The 24,315-nt window shown below is 37.4% G+C and overlaps 1 protein-coding gene across 10 annotated transcripts in view; it reads right to left on the minus strand.

Annotated features, from left to right (window-relative positions):
* Positions 1 to 24,315, minus strand: part of SUGCT (succinyl-CoA:glutarate-CoA transferase) — a 748,045-nt gene that overhangs the window by 60,161 nt on the left and 663,569 nt on the right. For 2 of the 10 annotated variants that reach the window (XR_013415382.1, XR_013415381.1), the window contains one exon: positions 19,074 to 19,143. The exons of the other annotated variants lie outside the window; for them this stretch is intronic. The gene's annotated coding sequence lies outside the window, so the exon portion shown is untranslated. The remainder of the gene's footprint in view (positions 1 to 19,073; positions 19,144 to 24,315) is intronic. 10 annotated transcript variants of the gene reach the window in all.

Here is a 24,315-nt window from a genome sequence, read left to right on the forward strand (position 1 = left end):
TTTTAATGGCTCAAAAATAATATTTTGGGTGGTGAACTCTTGTTTCTTTCATGAGGATGGAATAAGAAGATGTAATAAGAGGGAAGGGAGGGCATAGGAAATACAATAATTTTCTTAAGACTTAAGGAATTTGAGGCTCATGGTAATTAAAGGCACAGGCTTTGGAGTCAGAAAAAATAGGCTTGAATCTGGCTCTGCCACATACTCACATGATTTTAGGCACAGTTGAACCCCTCAAAGATCAAGCTGCCCATCAGTAAGATAAGAATATTTTACTTAGCTGTTGTGAACATAAAATGGAACAATATTCATGAAGAACTTGGTGCAAGGCCTGACATACCTGTGAGGACTCTATAAAAGGTTGCTACTTTTCATTATCACTATTATTAGTATTTTATTTTATTATTACATTGCATAAGACAAGAGGGAAAATTTAGTTTAGTTTTTTTTTTTATTATTATACTTTAAGTTCTAGGGTACATGTGCATAATGTGCAGGTTTGTTACATATGTATACTTGTGCCATGTTGGCGTGCTGCACCCATGAACTTGTCAGCACCCATCAACTCGTCATTTACATCAGGTATAACTCCCAATGCAATCCCTGCCCCCTCCCCCCTCCCCATGATAGGCCCCGGTGTATGATGTTCCCCTTCCCGAGTCCAAGTGATCTCATTGTTCAGTTCCCACCTATGAGTGAGAACATGCAGTGTTTGGTTTTCTGCTCTTGCAATAGTTTGCTGAGAATGATGATTTCCAGCTGCATCCATGTCCCTACAAAGGACACAAACTCATCCTTTTTTATGGCTGCATAGTATTCCATGGTGTATATGTGCCACATTTTCTTAATCCAGTCTGTCACTGATGGACATCTGGGTTGATTCCAAGTCTTTGCTATTGTGAATAGTGCCGCAATAAACATACGTGTGCATGTGTCTTTATAGCAGCATGATTTATAATCCTTTGGGTATATACCCAGTAATGGGATAGCTGGGTCATATGGTACTTCTAGTTCTAGATCCTTGAGGAATCGCCATACTGTTTTCCATAATGGTTGAACTAGTTTACAATCCCACCAACAGTGTAAAAGTGTTCCTATTTCTCCACATCCTCTCCAGCACCTGTTGTTTCCTGACTTTTAATAATCGCCATTCTAAATGGTGTGAGATGGTATCTCATTGTGGTTTTGATTTGCATTTCTCTGATGGCCAGTGATGATGAGCAGAAAATTCAGTTTTATCTTGCCCATGAGCAAGAAGAAGAAAAGGAATGAAGTATGATAGAAAAGACTTGTCTTCCAAATAAAATTATAGTTGATAAAAATTGGTGTTATTATTTTCCATTATCATCAACTACCTGGAATAGGTAAAGAGTTTTTTTTAAAGAAACATGCAACCAATTGCTAATTTCCTATAATCTGGGAATCAGAAATAGTGTGTTTAAATGGATAGCCATGGCAATCTTTAAATTTCATTCAAATTTCTTATTGTAGCTAGTTATAGAAAATGGAACAAATAGTGAATAAAATCTGGTCATTTATATATTTTCTGGTGCAGGCTACACTCTATAGAATAAGAAACACTGGGGATGGTCACACTTCAGATCCCCACGTTTAGCTCCAAATATGCAAGTAACTGGCTTTTCAATATTGTGATTTCTACCAGCTATCTATAGAAAGCAAGTGTGACTCAAGGGATGGAAGGAAGGCTCGGTGGTCTTTAGGTTGTGTATGTTAAATGAGCTTGCTGAAGTGAACAGCTTCTGTAAACCACCATTTGAACAGAATTGGATTGTCCTCTTCAATCTCCATCGGGTTTCAGTTCTACCACTCACTACTTGCAATCACTAGGCTTTGCTGGGGAAGGTGTTTACAAGGCTTTAAAGATGACGAAGTGGAAGTCAGGCTTTTATAATCTTAACAGAAAACCTTATCCATAATGAACGAGACAGGGGACCTGAATACACAGTAAATATAGACCCAGCAATAGAAAGAGGCTTTGGGGGTTTTTAAATGCTATTTTGGTGATGATCACATTGCAAAGTCAGAAAGAAGACAACTTGAAGGTGACTCTGTGTGTGTGTGTGTGGTGTGCGTGTGGTGTGTGTGTGTGCGTGTGTGTATGTGTATCTCTGAGTACTGACACCACTGGGGAAATGTCCATGGGGGATAGAAAAAAAATCATTCATCCATTCCCTATGACCCTGTTTCTTGCAGCATATCTTCAAGTCATTTGTCTGGTCTAGTTTGTAATGACTAAGTGATGAGGCTTCCATAATATTCCCAGTGAGACTATTCCATAGTCTACAAAATTTCACTGTTTCCTCTTATTTAGCTTAATTTTACTCCATTTCAAGTCACTGTTTCCATTCAAGAAAAAAAAAGAGTCTGTTCTTTAAATTCACGTCATAGGAAATAGTTTTTGTTTTCTTTCATTGTTAATGATTGGGTTTCTCGGTGGCCACGCTTAACATTTGCTAGAAGAGATGTAAGACTAAATGCAGATTTTTGCTTGTTCACAACAGATATATAAGCTGGTCTATGGGGTCAGATCCTCATCCAATGCACTTATAAGGGCATTTTTAGATGTATACATCCCGACCCAGAGGGCCTGAGCAAATGTGATAAACCATATATTACATAACATCTTTAGGGTTGTTATTTTTCCCCCATTCCTATGTCCAAGGTATATAAACATGAGTTCAAATCAATTTGAAATGTCCCACAAGATTTCAATCCTGAACTTATTTCTAGAAAATACACACTGCCATCTGCTGTATCTCCCAGAAGAAAGGGCATCCTCCTGTGAAAAAACTCAGTCTTCATTTTTATGGTTAAGATTGTAGACTGGCTTACTATTGCCAGTTTCTCCAAACCTCTTATTCATTGTCCAGGTGAAATCTACCCCTGAAGATGAAGTACTTTGAGTACTGCAAAGTTTCTTACCAAGACACACCCACAAGATCCTGGTTGGGAAGATGTTAGGATAAAATTTTCTCTCTATCCTCTTTGAAATAACACAAGCCTGTGAGAATAAGGCACACATCTCTAACAAAATACATCTCAGACCACCCCCACAAGATGTTCTAAATTGTTTGAGATTGCTTACGTAAATGTAGCTTCCAAATCCCACTAAGACTTGCTGAATCAGAGGTTTCTGCAGGTGGGGGAAAAGTTAAATGCCCCGGATGACTCATGTGTATGCTGAAGTAGAAGTAACGAAGGTCTTCATCCCTTTCACTCTATCCTGGAGAGTGTTCACACACTTTCACTATCGACCCACTTGTTGGCAGGAATCTTCATCTTTCTACCTATTAGTACTCACAATGGAACTATTGCTCTGTGTGAATAAGTTGATCTGGTTCACATTAAGCACATTGTCTGCCACCATGGCATGATTGCTTGAGATCAGTGTCAGGATGTGCCTGGGAACACAAACCCTGGCAGTGGCACTTCCTGGCTCTGTGACCTCAGCCAAGACACTTAACTGTGTCTGTCTCAATTTATATATCTCTGAAATGGCAGTAATAATAGCAACTACCACATAGGGCTAGGATACAAATTGTGTGATTAAGTTAATTAATATGTGTAAAAAGTGTTTAAAATAATGCCTGAAGCATAGTAAACACTTTATGATTATTATTATTAAATCAAGAAGACTATAGCTTCAACTTCTGTATACAATATAGAACCTTCTGTATGCCCTGTACACCTTCCTGGGTAGAAAACAAACAAACAAAGCAACTTGAGTCTACAGTAAGCAGTAGCAGAAAATAATGGGAACTTTCTTTCCGTGGTATCCAGAATGAATAACAAAGACCTTAAAAGGCCATGAGGGCCGGGCGCAGTGGCTCACGCCTGTAATCCCAGCACTTTGGGAGGCCGAGGCAGGTGGATGACCTGAGGTCAGGAGTTTGAGACCAGCCTGGTTAACATGGTGAAACCCTGTCTCTACCAAAAAATACAAAAAAAATTAGCCAGGTGCGATGATGAGTGCCTGTAATCCCAGCTACTCGAGAGGCTGAGGCAGGAGAATCACTTGAACCAAGGAGGCAGAGGTTGCAGTGAGTTGAGATTGCGCCATTGCACTCTAGCCTGGGTGACAAGAGTGAAACTTTGTCTCAAAAAAAAAAAAGTCATGAATACAACATCCCCACCCTGCCCCCCACTCCTGCCTCAGACTACAGCCACTCTCAAACAAGGCCACACCCATCATCCAAGGCAAGATGACCTCAGAGTGCTGCAGCCCCCAATGTTATGTAAAGGGAAAGGAGTAAGTCCTGCTTTTTGGCTGGATACGCAAGAATAAATCTTTAGACACTGATGACAATGACTTTTGAATGTCAGAAATGAAAACAAATGTCTGCTTGGAGCACAATGTCATTTTCCAGGCCCACAGTGAGTGGAGCCACCATAGCACTTGTGCTAAGAAAGGATTTTCCTTGATATAAAAAGATTCTGAATAAAATCTCGCTGTTTTTCAGGAATCTAGCCCTTCCAAAATCTGTTACCTGGCTTCATCTGGGACAGGTTTGCTATAGTAATGACTTTTTCACTGCAGGTATTCAGCATTCTGCTTGTTTCACAAACTTTCTTCTCTGCGTTTTCCAGGCTAGTGCCAAGGATAAGGCTTTTCTATGCCAGGTTTTCTGAAAAATTAATAAATCTACTGCCATAATCCTAACTGCCTCAACTGACAAATTTAATAAATGACAGGATGCAAAGTCCAGGTTGCCTAATGGGATTGCTTTCTTTTCTTTTTCTTTTTTCCTCTTTGACAAGTTCTACAGAGTAGCACTTCTGAGACATGGTCAAGTGCTATAAACCTAATCCTTAGCAATTTCCTCCTTAGCTCAAATAACCTAAATATTTTATGAATGGTAAAGCATTTCACATGTCAACCATCAACCAACCCTTGTCTATCCTTTTACTCTGCCTCGCTTTTCTTCTGGTTGTTTGGGTAACTTTCTTTAGGAAAACATACTTTTGTCAGTCTTTCACACAAAATGCACAGGATATTTTTATATGCTCTCTTTAGAAGGTTTCAAAAGGAGTATGCTATTCCCAAGCAAAATATACTACATAAAAGCTATCAAAATTTTCCAATAACCTTGATATTAGTTAAAAAAGAAAAAGAAAAAGAAAGTCTGGTTTGAGTGTTTGGATAAATAAAAGCACCAATTCTAGGGAACTGAAGAGCCTCCTGGTGCACAAAAAGGAGGCATCAGCTCCAGGCTCTCTTCATGGAAGAGGTAGCTCTGGTGGCCTTTCAGGGCATTCTTGATCTGATTGGAAATGTGTTCGGGCCCAGAGTCCATCCTGTCTCCTAAGAGTTCCTTTGTTCAAGGTGGCTGTGGGCTACCATCCAGCAGAACAGTGATTCACCCATTAAGTCTACAGCAATCTTCCTAAAGCAAAAATCTGCAGGGATTTGCAGTGGCGCTGGGGTAGTTTAGCTTGTAATGAGAAATGACAAGTTATAATGCATTTGTGAACCTAACACTTTGGGGTACAGTCCATCTAACAAAAATGATTTTTAAAAATATAAAAAAGAAAGAAAAAAATGTACTATTAAGTGCTAAGTCAGCTACTATTTCAGTAACTTAGGTATTTTGCCTCCTTGGATTCTTATGACAGTTCTGAGAGGTAGATATCATTTTCTGCACTTACAGTAGGGATTATAATGCTCAGAAAGTTAAGTAGCATGCACAAAGCAAAAAGGAAACAGACAAAATAAGTGGTGGTATTTGAATCTTATGGCAATAAAGAAAACAAGATTTATTTAAACCCAAGACACCGATGTGCTTTGAAATATTACTCACTAGCACCAGGATGTATTATTTGCTAAAATGAGTTAAAATTCACTTATTTTGACTAAAGCTTCTGACTTTTTCTTTCACTACTGTCAACAAAAAAAATTCCTACAAAAATTTCTCAATATATTGATGTTCTACCTCAGCAATTCAAAACACGTATTTTCCCTCTTAAAAATTATTCATCTGTACAGTTCTCAAAGAATCTCACGAAAAGAGTGCACCATAGAACCAACAGAATTTGTATCAAAGGAGCTGGAGTTATTCTTTTGTCATAATCAATCAATCTTAGCACAATCACTTATTCAACAAGTGCATTTATTGAACCAAGTTTTTGCAAAGGGCTGAGGATAAAAGATAAATATGAGTCTATAGTCAAGAAGATCACTGGGGAGGGAAAAGACATAATATCAAATTATTACTACAATACAGTTTGATAAATGCTAGGAAATGCACATATGCATTGGAGAAATGCACAAAGGCAGGTTGGGGAATCTGTGTGTGGTTGAGGATTCAATCAGAGTTGCTGAAATTCTAAAGGAGGGATTGGAGATCTCCTGGTGGGCATTATATAAGGAGATGCATGTTTCAAGCACAGGAAATAACATAGGTCATGCAACTGTATAAAGCTGCCAATATATCTGAGTGACTAATCAATACAGCATGAGTTTGGCCATAGGGCAAGACAGGCGGGGAAGGTGTATGGGGTCCTGGTAAAGAAGTCCTTGTATTCCAGGCTATAGAATATGAATTCTGACCTATAAGCAAAGGGCATGCAGAGTATGTACCTAATACTGTGAAGCCCTAAATCCTAAAAGTACCTACAACTTGCATCACCTCTTCTAAGCAAGGTAGCCCACCATTTATTTGGGGGTCCATGTTTTTCATCATGTGACCCTGTAAGTTTGATAACAATAAAGTGGGCTGAGAATCAGTGGCTGGCCCAAAGGTTGGACATGAGAAAGCCCATTGGCCTGTAAGGTACACGGGATGGAAAATGTAGAGGAAGGGATAAATCTAAGAGAGATACATGACATGGAACTGAGAGTTCTGTTGACTAGATGGATGTGGGGAATAAGAGCAGAAGCAGCCTAGGATGATTGTCGTTTCCAACTACCGTGACTAATGGGACCAATAATCCAGACGGTGAATACAACAGGAGGAACGGACTTCAGAGAATAGAAAAACAGTGTAGTTTCAGAAGTCATAAGTTAAGAAATTGAAATGACTTATAAAGAGAGTGATCATGTTTTCCAAATTAAAAAAACTGTTTTATAAGGACATCCCAATATGCAGTTTTTGTGAGAAAATAAGGCAGGTATTTCAACTTGGAGCTATTGCTATAACTATGAAATGCTGTGTACTTTAAGTTAAATACTGATATTGAAGGTCAGTTTAATATTCATGGAATGAAACTTTGCATTATCTCATCTTTTCTCTATCCTATTGAACAAATACAAATTTATCCCAAGACTTACTGAGCCCCTCAGTATGCAATGCATGCTGTAGACTGAGGAAACTTGGTCATGACCACTAGAAAATCCTTTGTCAGAATTGCCCTGACCCACTTCATACTTTGTTCGTATCCCAGTCAACCCTGGCCTTACCCTGCCTTGCTCTTTGGACATTCATCTTTCAGGTTGTGCCTGGCTTCTCCTCAGGGAGCTGCCTTGTCTTATCTCAGGCTGACCTTCACTCATTGTCATCCTCTCTTTTGGGCACTGCCTCAGGGCCAAACTTCTGGTGCTATCAGTTGGCTCCGAAATTTCATTGGTCTAGATTCATAGCATAAAGTCAAATCTTTTCTCCACAATATCTAAGACAAAAAAAAGATGCAACCTGTAGCCACACTTAATATAGAAGGCAATACAGCTTACTGATGAAGACCAGGGTGTGGTATCAGAAAAAATTAGGTTCAAATCTCTGGTCTGCTATGTATGATATAAAATCTCAAACAAGTTACTTTAGCTCTCTAAGTCTCACTTATAAAACAGGAATGACGATGGAAGCTGCCTCCTAGCTTTCAAGGTACCGATGTGATAATACAATCGGATATGGTCAGTGCTTAACCTGGTATGTAACAGAGAATAAAAGCTCAATATTTCTCCTACTTCTCTTCCTTCTCCTTTTCCTCATCATTGTTAATTCTCTAATATGCTTCTTGTTAGTACGAAGTCTACCAAGTTGCCATCCTTCAAAGCACCTTCTCAGAAATGTCCAGGTCACTCTCTAGCTTACAGTCGGAAGTTCTCTCCTTACCATATCAGTGTTCTCATCCCTTTTGAATACTTTTGCATATAATCACTTGTTTTCACAGATTGATGACTAAACGGGACAACAACACTCAGATCCAAAATCCAATACTCATCTCCTTTCCTACTTCTAGATGCTATTAGACATCTTTTACTGACTATTTAGTGGGCGCAACACATTGCTTTTTTTTGTTTTGCTTTGTTTTGTTTTCCTGAAAGGTATTTGTTGTACACAGACAAACAGAGAAAAGGAAATTCTGAAAGGAAAGAACTTTGAAGTCTAGGATCCAAATGGGTTATTATAAACAACTGAGAGTGTTTAAAAAGAAAGAAAGAAAAAGAAACATTTAAAAGAGGTCAAGAAAGTACCTCCACAGAACCCTTTTCATTTATATTATTTCAAGTACAAGATCACATATTCAAAATGTTCCTATTAATTTTCATACGCTGCATTCACTCAGCATGTTTGACCATTTCACTTCATAATGTTTTGGCACAAAAATGTAAATAACATTGCACTTCACCTTCCCAACTTCCCATAGTCCATTTTCCGTAATAGGGGGAAGAATACACTAACAGTCAGAAACTATGCACATTCTGCTGGTTGAAATCCAAATGTAGTTTTTTTTTAAAGTTTTCTGTCACAACTTGTTCTTGGGAGTTTGCTCCTTGCCAACTAAAAACTATGATTTTCAAGAGAATACAGACCCTCTTAACAATCAGACAGGATTATTATAACTCTGTGTCGATGTGGGTTGAAGCCCCATGAAAGCATCAATTTTTGACTTCAGTTCAAGATGTGGAACCCCTGCTTTTCTACTTAAGATTTTATTTCTCTTGAAGAACTTCTGGAACATTCCTATTTAACTGCTCTTAGGAGAGAAGCCAACTTTAATTTATTTAGTGAAAGAAGATGGGCTTTAAACACATTTCAATTTGAGGATGGGGTCCTACTGGAAATAGTTTTGCAAGTAGCTATTTACAAAATGTTTCACTGTGGTAATAAAGAGAAAGGGAGTATGAGGAGAACTGGGTTCTAGTCTTGGCTCTCTGCTAACTACCTCTATGGCTTTGGGGAAGTCATTTTTATGTCTAAGCCAGCTTTCTTCCAGTGCACCTCTGGGAAGACAGGGGTATAAGTTATTCTACTCTCAAAGATGCTTGAGCCTACTGGTGTATTATACATCACGCAATTTCTTCCAGAAGGAAATCTGTAAGTTTGCTTAACCCAGTGTTTCTCAAGCTTATTTTACCATGTAACTACAATTAGTGTTCTATGGAACATTTACTTTGGGAAGTGCTATTCTAGGTGTATGTTTACTCACCACAAATATATTAGCATATTGGAAGAGATGTTTATTAAAATTCCCATAAATTCTTGCATTATTTGACTGCTCAAAATGTCTGTGGAATGAAATAAAAATTGAAGAATTAAGTTATTTTTCTTAAGTTTTAAAAAGAACGTGAAACTTCTATTTATGGAAATATGGTGGATTAACTATCCTGAAAAAATCTTCTCGACCCAGGACATTAAAAAAATGTTAGGATACAGATTTAAAATATTTTAAACGTATGGCTACATTGATAAAATAAAAAACAAAAAAATCTTTCCAGAAGGCAGGAGGAGGGTAGGGAGGATCCAGTACACACAGCATTTGGCAAAATATTAAGTGAGTTCTGAAGCTAGCAGCTTCCCCAGGAGCATCTGTCAATACTTTCTGACTTATAGCTGTGGTATAAATGACCACAGGAAGAACAGAAAACATAGCTTAAGGGTTGTACAAGATGAGGAGTCATATTTGTGATCCCTCCATAAAGCTGGGCTTCCCAAAATGTTATAACCTCAGTGAAATGGTGAACTATAAATAAATACATCTCATGGAACAATGTCAAGAATGCTGACGCTGCATGGAGGGTGATAAAATAATTTCCTTGAGAATTTAACCATAAGTCAGACCTCATACAGGTTTACAGCCTGAATTCACACCACTCTGAGAGTAACAAACACTATAAGGTGAAATGTAGCTTAAAAAGTTGTTAATTTGAAGTATCATGGGTGTCTATCAGAAACAAACACAAAGGAATATGCTCTCGATCTGGACCTCAAAGAATTCTGACAGGTAAAGTTCCAAGTAACATAACATATTAAACATACCTGGAAATAAATTACCAAAAACTGCAGAAAGCAAAACAAATAAATGAAAGAAACAGATCCTTAAAGAGTTCAGCTATTAGATTATCAGATCCAACATATAAACGTTTTACAATGGAAGAATCAAAGTTATAAGAAAAAAATCAGTCTATAAGAATAATACGTGAAAACATAACTTTTAGAAGTAAAAAGTAAATCATTAAAAACTCAATGGAAAGGTTAAACATCAGTATAGATATAGAAGAAGAGACATTTAGCAAATTGCAAACAGCAGATTAGATACAGCTGAAGAGACATTTAGTGAACTGTGAAACAGAACTGAAGATAATAATCAGACTTAAAAAACACGAAAGTTAAAAGACATGAAAGGTAAAGTAATCAGGGTTAACACGCAGCTAATTGGAGTTCTAGAAGGAGAAAAGAGACTATCAACATTGAAGAATCTTTCAGAACTGTTGACAGACAAGACTTCTCAGATTCAAAAAGTCAAACAAATTATAAACAAGATAATACAAATATAAATTCATACATAGATACATCTTACATTTTTAGTAAAACTGCAAAAACAAAACTAACAAGCAAACAACAACAACAAAAAATAAAGTCCAAGACAAAAATTTAAAGTTAAAAGTCGAAGGAGAAAGAGAAAAGATCACCTATGAAGTAACAACACTTAGATAGAAAGCTGACTTCTCAACAGCAGGAATGAAGCCAGAAGCACAGACGTTACTACTCAAAGCAAATAGTTTTGTATAATATCCTATAATTATGAAAACAAAGTAAAAAGTATCAGAAGCTGACCAATGAAATGATCAACTAGAGAAAGAATGTCATTAAAATTAAGGGTAATCACTAATCATTTCTGAAGTGCAGTCTCTAGGGACAGGAGTAGTGAGCTAGGCTGCCTGTTTACCACATCAAAGATGCAAATTCCAATTTTTGTTGCCAACCCTCCATTCCACCTCTTCTGCAAACCCAGAGATGTGTACCTTAGATAATCAACCAGAAATTCCATCTAGAGTCAAATTTATAAGTATAATGCAGGCAAATCCAGTAACTCATGAAATCTAATTATGGCTTTAAAAATCAGCTAAAAGAAGGCACATACGAAGATTGTATGAAGATAGTCTAAGACAGTGCGTCCTAAATATGCATTAGAACTATCTAAGGAGTGTTCTTAAATAATACAAATAGCTGGACTGTGCCTGATCTACTGAATAGAATCTCCAGCACAAGAATCTGTACTTTTAAAAGCCTCCCTAAGCAATTCTGATACATGGAAAAATTTGGGAACCACTTGTCTAAGGGAATTCCAGCTAGATCTAGCCTTGTGCTCCAAAGGCCCAGTACCTGATTCTTATTAGTTCTCAGTCCCATGAAAGCTGACATACTCAAAATCAAACTGTCTTTAAAACTCATATGGGCACCAAATTGCCACTCCTTAATGTATATAGCTGTCATATGAAGCACTGCTATTCATGTTCCCATGATTGGCCCATTCTCTACCTACAGTCAACTACATGGAAGCATTATTTCAAGAAGAGACTTTGTTTGCATCAGAAACCATTGTCACATGGACCAGACAGCTACAAGTCCAGCATATTGCATCAGCATATTTTCTTCGTGGCAATTAATAGGTTGCTGGTCAATACGGAATCAGAACAAGGGAATGAGACAAATTGAAGATCCCTTGAAATATCCTTCTCATCAAAGGAATTGTTTTTAACACAAGACCAGAATATGTAGGGCTTTTGACAATAACCCTGTGAACAATGTAATCTACCTTAGTATCCTCCTGATAATGGAACTCTGAGTATGTGAACAAGATTGGAATGTGCACTGCTCTCATAAAACTCCTTAATTAACTGCTGTACCCTGCTTTAGAGTAATACTTTAAAAATATACACTCTTCCTTCCTGTTCTATGACACAGGTGCGTGTTCATATTTCTAAAGTCCAGATATATCTTAAGACAAATATATAGATTTAATGTGACTTTGTTTTTATTAAATCAATGCAGTTTTGCCCATCAGAGCGTAAAAAATCGTTTCTTCCATTATAACTGCAAATTTTCTCCGGCAATGCTTCATGTTTACTCATCTTAGGCCAACCCTTGACAAATCACGTGTGGCCAGAGGACAGGATTAAAATCTTTGCTCATGATCTCCATGTGTGTGGGAGAAGTTACACCAGAAGAAAGAGGGGCTAGACCAACAAAAGAGGGAAATAAGATGTGTAAGGCCAAATAGTTACTATATTTGTAGTATTCCTGATTAATTCCAAAGGGAGCTTGTGTCACAAACAAACCAATTCATTTAAGTAACATGTTTATAAGAGCACGGTTGCAGGCCAGGTGAGAGCTTCAGTATATTTTTGGATTGTTTTAGCATTAGAAATTTGGACTGAAATAAGATAAAATTATTTTTATCTTATTTACTTATTTACTTAAAATAAGTAAATCCAGAAATATTTCCATTTTTTATTCCTTCCTGTCTTTATTAAACATTGGCCTTGATTGTGAAAACTTGCCAGCATTCTACTATTTGTTTACATGGGACCTATGGAAACAGCATTAAGCAATTTATTCCTCAAACTATCATTTTTCTCCTAAAATTCTAATGTGCAACATTATTATTATTATTTCAATCATATCAAGCTGACCTACCTAGGTAGCCCTACAGACCTCTGATCACTAGAATACATCCATAGCCTCCGAATTTGCTGAATAAAATCTCTAGTATTAAATGGCAGTTCCCGGAAATGCAAATCAGTTAGAAAGCTGTTTAGGCAAAATGGCAACTGAAAACATTCTTTGATTTTAAATTATTTTGTTGCTATTTTTGAGCAAAATTATTTGTCTATATTGCATTGACAGTAAAGTGTTACAAAGATAGAGCTTATGGTAATGGTTCTTTTGATGAAGACAAATTTATGTTGTACTAATTTTAATCCAGTGGTCTTACCTTTATCATAACAACTTTAATTTTTTTAATTGAAAAGGGAAAAGATACATTCTATATAAACAGCAAATGCATTTTCTGTCAAAGATAATTAATGTCTGATAGAGAAAGTTTATGAATTTTGTACAATAGAGGATTTTTGTTTGCTTTTTGAACAATCTTTGCAAAATAGCTCTCTCTGCTCTTTTGACATCTGTTAGCTCCTCCATATCCTGGAAGTATTAAGTGTATTATGCTTTCAGCTGCAAGCAAATAAGAACAAATCTCAGCCACCTCATTTTATAAATCTTTTCAATCATTTGCAATATTCTTTGACTAGAAAATAAAAGGACTGCATCAAAAAAGTAATTTAGTTCATTGCTTACAGATGACAACAATGCACACCAGTCAGTGTCTAAAGACAGAGTACAATACTAAAACAGATAACACTCAAATACTTATTCATCACTTTATAAGTTAAAGAGTTTCTAAAAAATCATTGGTAATATCTCAAATGTTTATTTTCTCAAGATAAAGTTATCAGAATTTAAATTATCATGTGCATGTAAGTAAACGTGATGCCTTAACATATTTGAATTATTTGAAGATTGTATTTAAATTAATGTTATTTGTCTGCAAATAATTTCTGTAGTCCATATTATTATTTATTCTATTACCTGTTGAAATTATTTCTTTGATCTGAGTTAGGCCTTCAGAGAAAAGACATTTTAAGAAAACTCTCCTCTGTATCATGGCTCACTAAGTATTTAGAATACACTAAAAGCTGTATCAGTCCATTCTCACACTGCTATGAAGAAATACCCGAGACTGGGTAACTTAATAAGGAAAAAGGTTTAAGTGACTCACAGTTCCACAGGGCTCGGGAGGCCTCAGGAAACTTATAATCATGGCGGAAGGGGAGGCAAACATGTCCTTCTTCACATGGAGCAGCAAGGAGAAGTGCCAAGCAAAATGGGGAAAATCCCCTTATAAAAAATTCATATCTCATGAGAACTCACTCATTAGCATGAGAACAGCAGCATGGGGGTAACCGCCCCCATGATTCGATTACCTCCCACTGGGTCCCTCCCAAGACACATGGGGATTATGGGAACTACAATTAATTCAAAATGAGATTTGGGTGGATTTTCTTGATACGAAGACTGATTTTCAATTGTATTCCTGGACATTTTGGGTATTAGGAGACTGGATCTCATTTCAGTCTTCTGTCTTAGGAAGCCTCCTCTGACTGCATGCTGGCTGGGGAAGGGGTCCTGCCTCATTATAGCAAGCTGCAGGTAGAAGCCCAGGCCCCCATTTGGTCTCCACTGACACCCTGCTGCGGGGGGAATGACTCCTCAATACTACTGGGCAGGGGTGGAGCTTCAGGGTCCCCCTGGGTCTCTGGTGATATCAGAGACCTTCTTGCTCCTACCCATGTGGCTTCATGGATACAGCAGGTGGTGGAGTGGGTGGCTTGTACTGCTGGAAGATAACAGTCCAGGCTTTTCCCCTTGGTCTCTAACACCTCACCAGCAGAGATGGGCAGGCATGACTGTTACTACTAGGTGGGGGAGGAAGTGCTTTCTCCCCATGGGTCTCCACTTTTGATGCGGGCATGGGCATCATTACTGCCAGGTAGGAATGAAAGTCTAGGCTTCTCACTCTGCCTCTGCCTTTGCTGACAGAGGTGGAAGTGGGGCTGCCATTTTTTCCTGTGGTGTTTGGCTGAAGTAGGGAGGTTACTGTCTAAATGTTTTCTGTCATGCTAGCCTGCCCCTTTCCTGGTTCTTCGGCTAGAGAGAGCAGGCATTTCTTGAGTTTTGTTTTTTTTTTTTTTTTGGTCAAAATTTCTTTGGTTACCAGTTTCTCCAACACCCAGTCTGAGATATATGAAGCAAAAAGAAATCCCAGAATCTTATTGTCATGTTGATCCTTAGATCCCAAGATTGCTAGCTGGTTTGCCTCTTCTCTCTGCTTTTCAGTCTTACATTTATCTCCAATATCTACTTTTCTCTGAGATCTTGGCCCCACACGTGTTGACTACTTTAGTGTCCCTAAACCCATACCCAGCAAAACTGGTGCAAGCTTTAAGCCACCATTTCTAGTACGTCTTTCTGCCATGCATGAAGAAATGGTAATGCTCTAAGTGGGGAAAGGGAAAGAGTACATAGGGCTTACTCCGGCGTGTTTCCTTTCTCTTTGGGATATCGGCCCTGAAGCCCTAACTCTCTTGGTAGTTCCCCGGTGATTTTGAATAGATTTTTGAAAACTTATCCAGTTTTTCTTACTGCTCTTGCTGGAAGGGTTACTGTTCTTACTGTTGTGCTACAAACTGGTCTTCTTTATCAGAAATGAAACTCTCAGATACCTCCTTAGGATTTGTATACAATATCACAACGAGTATTCTCTTCCTTCGTATCTGCTCAGGACTTATAATTCAATTCTGACAGCGGAGGCCTGAGAGTCAAGACAGACTGCATTTGTAAAGTTTAATAAAAAATGAATCAAATGGTTACTAACGAATTATTAGGTTTTCACCAGGGCTGATATTAAGTTTGTGTGCACTGGTACATTCATACTGGTTACTAGAATACCGATCTATTTCATATTAATTAGTAAGTAACTCCTGTCATGCATCACCTGTGCCCAACCTGGGATCTCAGTGGAATTCTTAATGATCCAAAACATTAAGGCAAACACCCAGCTCAGGATGCAACCTCAGTGACACCATTCCAATGCCCTGGCCAACACACTATTATTTTTAGTGAGGGGGTATGATTAACTATTGTTAAGGTATTTTGAACACCACTCCTGTATACTTATCTCAGCTTGTTTATTTTTCATTTATTATAGAAATTAATTATATTTTTCTTTGGTTATTTCCACAGATAATTGCTTAATATGACTCTTTATTTATTTGAATAATATGCAACAATATAATTAGCAAAAATATTTGGAATTGTTTCTGCTAGTATACTCTTAATTTCTAGTCTACGAATGTCTTTACTTTTCATTAATGTAATTGAAATCAGACATAATTGCCAGTTTAAGCCAAATAACTTATGGTAAGACCAACCTCACAGCTGAGATAATAAGTAATTCTTGCTAATCAAAAGTGTTACATTGAATATGTGAAACTAAGAACATCCTATAGCACATATCTTATGGAAAATAATCATTAGCAAATTAGTTAATAGTGGCCATCTTTATTCTTCCTTTACCCCCTGAATCATTTTCTTCTTGAACTGTGGTATCAGTGTATTATTGTCAATACACATGTCTGAAATCATATGCTCAAATTTCACAAGCCTTAATCAATATTTCACTTACTGATCTTCCATAGGAAAATTCAAGGCATTATGCAAGCTAAGGTTTTTTCTTTCTTTTTTCTTCTTCTTTGGAGACAGTGTCTCCTTCGGTTGCCCAGGCTAAAGTGCAGTAGGGCAATCATAGCTCACTGCAGCCTCATATCCCTGGGTTCAAGCAATCCTCTTGCCTCAATTTCCTGAGTAGCTAGGACTACAGACATGCACTACCACCATTAGCTAATTAAATTTTTTAATTTTTTAATTTTTTATTTTTTTTGGTGACAGGGTCTCACTATGTTGCCCAGGCTGGTCTTGAACTCCTGGGCTCAAGTGATCCTCTCACTTTGGCCTTCCAAAATGCTTGGATTACTGTCATGAGCCACCATGCCTGGCCCTAAAATTATTTTTCTTTAAACCAAATTACAAACAGAAGCCTAATTAATGATTTTGCCTAACTGTAATACAACTACAATTCTTCACTCTGAAATCCACCAATTTAGAAGACATTACATGCATTTTTAATACCTTAACTTTTTTTCTTTATATGCTACATTGAAAATGGAACCGTGTGCTGCAAATAAAAGAAAAAGGGAGGGGCAAGAATGCCAGCTGTGAGCCACCGTCTCTTGCTGCCCCCAGAAAAAGAAAAAGAAACAGTGCTTATAGATGTATTCATATTTCCCAGTGATTGTGACCAAGCCTTGGAGGCTTTTCCTGGATTTACCTTAAGTTCCTGGTTACTAATTTGGTCCAAAGAAATCTCAATATCAAATGTACATTCTCTAACCGGGACTAAGCTTTCTTTACTAGGATTTATGAGACATACTTATCTTTGAAGATACTGTAAGGATTGGGTTACTGAAGACTGAAGACTGCCAAACTGTCAAATTCACTTCACTGAGCTAATTTAGTCATGGTTCTTATCCCTAAAGAATGAGTAAAAATACAGGTAGGCAAACCAAGTTAATCTGAGAATAGCCATCTTCTCCAGGAGTGGACAATCCAGCAGCTTATTCTCCCTAATAGAAGAAATGGTTGATATCAATTTTGTATATATTCTAGTTCACTTTGAGAGGCTGTTTTCCATTGATAAAATTTATGTAAAAAATGTGAAATGTATAAATGTTGGAGGGGTGTAGGGGGAAATGATGGTGGCAGAGGCTGTGATGGTTTTGACCAGCTAAAACTAATTATTGAGCCTGCTTAGAAGGTAAATGGCCCCTGTTAATGGGTTTCTTCAAAAATATTTTTGCTATCCATCTATCACATGCAATATTACCTTGCATTTATGGGCTCCTATAGATGTATATGTTAATATTATTAATTTCAGACAGTAGGTAAAGTTATTTATTTTAAAGTGAAGACACAGAGACTCAGCATGATTAAGTGACTTGCTACAGGTAACAAAACATATAAGGACGAAAGCCAGATTCTAACTCTTTGTTCAGTATTTACTCTTTCCAGTTCTCCACAGTCCAGGTAGTACCTGCATCTACTATAATCACATCAGATAACATTGTTTAACATCCTCAAGGCATGTTAGAGTAATTTTAGCATTGTACTTATAACTGTTTTAAAGTTATTTCTTCCCCAGTCCCTGCTACAGAAAAGATGAACTGGAAAGAGATCAAAGGGGACATTCTCTGGCCCAAGAGGTCAAGAATTCACGTGTATGAATAAGGGATTAGTCTACAAGAGTTCCTCCCAGAAGCAAGCGAATCTCATCCTCTGAATGTAATCCCCAGTAATGTAGAATTTTAATGACATAAAAGTGTTAGAAATCTCTATGAGAAGAGGATGACCTAAGCAGTTCTGAGTGGCCCACTTGAAACACTGAAAATGAGAATGAAAAGAATGCTCTTAGCCCTGTCCAAGGGAGACACCATCACAGGAGCTTAAGTTTCAGATGATGATAAAGGCATGTTGGTGAGTGGAGCAGAACCAATTTTTGATAAAGCTGTGAAACTCACCACCCCCCTCACCTCCAACACACACAAAATGGCTCCAAACTACCTGCTTCTTTTTGCCCGGAAGCCATGCTCAAACCATCTTGTGAATATCAATGTGCCACATTAGGTTCTTATTGAGAAGAAGAAGGTATCATACTCAGAAATAGAAAGATCCAGAAACTGTAAAAGGCTTTTCCCACAAAAAATTTAATACGTACTCATTCAGCAAGTGATTGAGTGAGTCATACACTCATGTTTAGCACTGAAGAATCTAAAACGATAGACACCATTGCCCTTTAGGAGCTCAGAATTCAACTGGCTTTTTGGTGCAAATTAGTTTCATGAGTGAGTTTAAAGGGGAAAAACCAATTTCATCAGGGCCTGCAACCTAATGGAAGAGTAAATCATAGCAATTCAGGTCAAATAACTGAGAAATTTCTAAAGTTTAGAGGTGAGAGCAAATCTAGGATCCCAGCCTAAATAAACCTGCATGAAGTTGTAAGCACATCAACATTGGTACATTTTCTCAGTAATTCATCAATGGCACTATTTCCTTTAATAAAACATAGGGAACTTCAGAATTTAGCATTGGACAGCAAATCAATGGCTGGAAAGGGGTGTCTGAACCAACCCCCAGGCTCTCCACCTGGGCTTCGCCTACCTGTTCACCTTCTCCTCTCTGATTCTTATGCCTTCTCCTATGGGTCTCTTACCACCCCTCCGTTAGTGCTCTAAAATAAACAGGAACAAAATTAGTTTTACTTATTAGTTTTCACTGAAATTGGTTGAAATGTTCAGAAAAGTTTCTTTTACTAAATATTAAAGGAGAACAAAGGGGAAATAAGAATGCTACACACATAGGCAAACTAATTAAGAAAAGCTTTCTGAACCTATCAAAGCTAATTTGCCTGTAGGGCCTGAAAGTTCTATCTCATTCTATATGGGATTCCCTGAAAAAGAGGTGGCCACCCTCTCAGTTCCAGGATTAAAATAATTCCTAGCAAGAGGAAAAGGTAGCCCAGTGTCCTCTGGCTAGCATCAGTTGGTCTCCACAGGGCAAGCTTTTGGATGTTGTGACCACCAGAGTTTGTCACAAAAGACAGATTTCATTGCCATTTCTGGCTGGGTGTCTCACTAGTCATTGATGCCAGGAAGAAGCTTATGCTCAAAGTCAGCCTTCCTCAGCACAGAATCAACTGGACTCCAATATCTTCCCACCACATCATAACCAAAGTGCCCACAGACACAGAGTCACATGAAAGTTTTTCTCTCACTCATTCCTGTTAACTGAGTCCCCTTTGCACTCTTTTCCTGTGTTACTCATAGTAACACAGGAAAAGACAACCAGTGGTTAGAAGGGTGAAAGGACCATAGTGAAAAGACTAGAATCTACTGGACATCCCAAGATACTGTGATAAAAAGGATCTTTATTATGAAATAACCATGTTCCTCTATGCTCCTGTTGTTTTTGCTAACCAAGAACATAACAATTTCATGAGATGAATTCAATCTGAAAAGGAGTAAGGAATGAGGCCTCTTTATACCACTTTTTTCCTTGACAGGAATGATAATATTTCTCTGGATTCTCTTATTATATTTAGGCTCAAAGGACGCATATGCCAATCTAAATACACACTGCCCTCAAACTTTTCTAGACAATCTTTTGGTTTGAAATTAAAAGCAATGACCTAAATGTGGTGGCTGCAAGAACACTTCTGCTAATGATTTTGCTAGAAATCTTTGGTTAGGAGCAGAAGAAACTTACAAAGCCCAAGTGTTTACTACCTAACTTCCTTATATCGTAGACCACAGATATTAATAGAAATGAACTGGCATATGCTTGTATTAATAGACAGCCTGAAAAATGAAAAGAAAGAAAACAAAGGAAAACTACTTATATTGGCAAGAAAAGTATAAGAAAACTAGAGAACTAAAAGTTACTGATGAATTGGTCAGGCAGATTTAAAAATCATAGATATGTAATAAAAATAAGGATAAACAGAATATGACTGTGTAGAGCCTTAATTCTCAATGCACATGGAGAAAGAAATAATGGACACAATACTAACTTTCTAGAAAAAACAATATTCTATTAATAACACTATACTTCTAAAAAATAAGGTTTATGCTTTTTCCCATTTTTCTGTTAATATTTTTCTAAATATTAGAGTATATTATTTAAAAATACTGAAGAAAGATAAAGAAGATAAAAATTACCCAAAATGTTATCACCCAGGAAGAATTATTATTAATATCATAACATTGTCTTTAACATTTTGATAAGTTTCCTTCTAGGCATTTTTTTGGTGGGGGAGGCATACACCTCATACTATCAATTATGCAAAAGCTTGAATATTACAAAACAATCTAAGAGTTGAATTTTAGACAAATAACAAGCTCTAAGGTGCAGATAGGAAAGAAGATGAAAACAGGGCTAACCATTTGATGTTAAAAAATCAGTTAAAGAAGTTGCCTAAGAAACTGGTAGAGTCTGCTAATTCAGTGATATGAAAACACTTGCCAATTTTTTCCTGTAAGTTTCACTTAGCCCATGTTATCCCTTTTTAGTGTGACTCAACCATCCGTAGACCCCTGAACTTTTTAAAAACTCTATTCATTCTCAGAAAACATTTATTCTTTCTGTTTTGGTCTGAATTCACACAACCTACTAGCAAATCTGAATCTCAACACAGGCTGTAACTTATATAGCTTCATTATTTAAAAAATATATCTAATATAAAGCGGTGTGTGGTTACAAGTGTGTGTGTGTGTCTGTGTGTGTGTGTGTGTGTGTGTGTGTGTGTATCTTCCCTGTACTGCAGCATTTTATCTGAGTTTGGCTCTGAGGCCAGCCTCATTCCCAGTGCTGGCAGAGGGCTAAAGCAGTTTTCCTGAGACTGCAGATTCAATTGTTACATATCTTTTATTAAGATTTCCATCGCTATCATTTTATTCAGGAGAAAAGGTTATCAATCCTGGTGATGTCCTTTTAATTCCAAGGGAATGTAAGATGGAAATTTATTGTCAGAGGCCCAAGGCTAAGAATACAGAGATAATAAGAAAGCCTTCAGAATAACTATCTTGGGTATATATAAACAACACTGATACATTACGTGCATAACTAAGGAGAAGCAGCTAGCTGATACAGACTCCAAGGAGAAGGAGATTGTAACTGTACATGGAGAAGAAAAAGGGAAATGAGCATTCTTCAAAAGCCCATGTGACACCAAAAAGAGGTAACAAAGTTATCCACATGAGGAACCCAATGCCTGAAGAATGCAGAAAGATAAAATCGGATACATTGTACTTAATTTTTCTTTTGGTAAACTTTGTCATTGGAAATATTTCCTTTCTTCCATTTTGCAGATTTATAATGCCATTCTTTATGCCTTAATGAACTTCATGCTGGCCTCTGAAAACTGTTTCCTCAAAATATTTAAAACTTTTCAATGCTGGTGTTTTTAAATTTTAAAGGCAACAAAATTAAAAAAAAAAAAGAAGAAGAAGAAGAAGAAAGAAAAAGAAAAAAAAAACCCACACTAGGAACTCCAAGTCCTGCCAATTTTTTCTTCCTGCCAAGTCCTATTAGTATAAATGAACGGTTTATTTTAAGAAATGCCTGATAAATTACTCTACACAATCAGTAATGAGGGTACTGTCAGCAAAGGAGAATCATTTCCAAAATTTACTTGGCATTAAGGAGCTAGTGCCTTCTAAGCTCAAACTGGGTTATGTGGCCCTAGCCCCTGTGGATTCCATAAATCTCTTCCTTCTTCTTAGAGGACAGAGGGATCAGCAGATATGGTTAACTGCTGGGATTTTGTGTGTCTGCTTATAGTTTTTCAAAACTGAAATAAAACATGGTTATTTGCAAACTTTTCTTGTCAATAGTTTCTATCACTCTTTAGAGAGTTTCTTTTCTTCTCAGACTTTGTCCCAGAGGAAAATATTAAAGACCTCAGGGTATTATAGTAAAATTTAAAAACGCAAGTCAGGGCAAAAACAGAAAACAGCATGATTATGAAAAGGAAATAGTTAAAGAGCTCCACATTTCTTTTAGGACATAAACCTTTACCCAGCACCGGATTCCCATCCAGGGTGGCTTTAGAGAACTACACTTGTACGGATGTAGAGGCTACAAATCACCAGCCAAAGACAAAAGCAAAGGAGGGTAACAGATGACCACTTCTAGAAAGAGGAAGAAAGAAAACTCCATAATTTAAAGAATCCTTAGGTAAATAAAACCATTAGAGTTTCAATGAAACAACAGGAGAGTATGATAATCATCAATGGCTTCCACGCAGTTTGTTGGCAACACTGTACCTTACAGAGCCATCAGGTAAAACCCTTTGTATGTTTATTAATGAACACCCAGAAGCCAGATCTCAGAAATAAAAGACATGTGGTGGTGTCCTCTATCCCCAAGCCACTAATAGAAAACTGCCTTGTCCTGAAGCTTAATTTTTCTAAAGGGAGACATAGGTGATGTTCCTTTTGATTAATTATGGCAGCAAACCCCAGCAAAGCTGTTGTGGGAATGAAGAGTTTAAAACTTGAAGTCTGTTATCTGTGAAGCTTTCTTGTGCTCTTTAGAGAAACAGTATTACAAAAGTTAATGGTCAAATAAAATAAACAAATACCTCAAATCCTCGCCCACCCTCAATTTCCCTTGGCCTACTTATAAATCCCCCAGTGATGGGCTTCTACTACTTTTGCTGTAAGACTATTTTCCAACCACTGTCTACAAGACTTCCACTTACTCTTAGCAGTGTCTGTATAATGTTTGTGCTGACCTTGCATCAAAATCTTGTTAAGCCTCCAAGTAGGAGACAAAAGTGTTTCATACAATTTATACTACTCATATTTTGTATTTAATATGTTTAAACACTAGGATCAGAGTTCAGCGTTTAATGCAATGCAGTATGTACACAAGCTGACTACATTACAGATGAACAGAAGAGATGCTGCATACCTCCTCCAATCTTATAGCAAGAGGAAAGATATCAGCTCTGCTTAGGAAAGTCCCAAGCATTCTTAGCATCATTAATAAGCAAACTCCTTAATGGTCCTTAGAGGTCATTGAGGGGAATTGATTCCCATTTTGCAGATGAGGAAACTGAGACCTGAAAAGAAGCTGGGTGAATTTCTCTAGGGCAAAGACATCAACGGAGACAGAACCAGCACCACCCAGTGCAGAATCTCAGACCCCAGACTCCTGAGCCATTCTGCCTGATCTGTTTCCCCAGGGTCTCTGCTCAGAACACTACCTGCATCCTCTGCAAAAGGCTAGGGTGTTTTGGTCAATGTCCATGCTAACGTTCCTGAGGTGGCTGAAAGGGAGCCGAAAGGGCTGGAGAAATGGACTCTAATATTGGTTTATTTGTACTTGGTAAAAGCCATACAGAAAATAATGGAGTGGAAAATCTCCTTATCCAAAAGACTCTCAGCTTCATCTCACCTACCACAGAAATATGTTTCTACAAAAGGCTCTCAAGTCGAATCCCAAGTTACTAGTAAGATCACATTTCATTAAGTGGGAAGGTCGGGGTAAGAAAGGTATAAGTTTTACTCCAAGCAGGTCACTCATATCAAACTAGCTTCCTTGGCCTCCAGGCCTGTGATCCACTTTGATTATTTTCTGATCACTTATGGGTGCAGGGCAGGATGCCAAGGGTCCTTTCTTTGTAGCCTCACCTCACCACTGGGTGACGTGGAGGGTTCTTAGATCATTAAATTATGAAATAATCCAATGGCAATAATTACAGAAAAAAATGAGTGCTTCTGAAATAATTTTACTTCTGCCAGAAAAAAATAAATGGGTAGACAAATGTAAATTTTAAATGAGCTAAATATCATATTTAATTTCTAAACATAACTTTAATCCTATTGTGAGCTCTCTGGAG

The sequence above is a fragment of the Macaca mulatta genome, chromosome 3, assembly GCF_049350105.2.
Source record: "Macaca mulatta isolate MMU2019108-1 chromosome 3, T2T-MMU8v2.0, whole genome shotgun sequence".
Classification (NCBI taxonomy): domain Eukaryota; kingdom Metazoa; phylum Chordata; class Mammalia; order Primates; family Cercopithecidae; genus Macaca; species Macaca mulatta.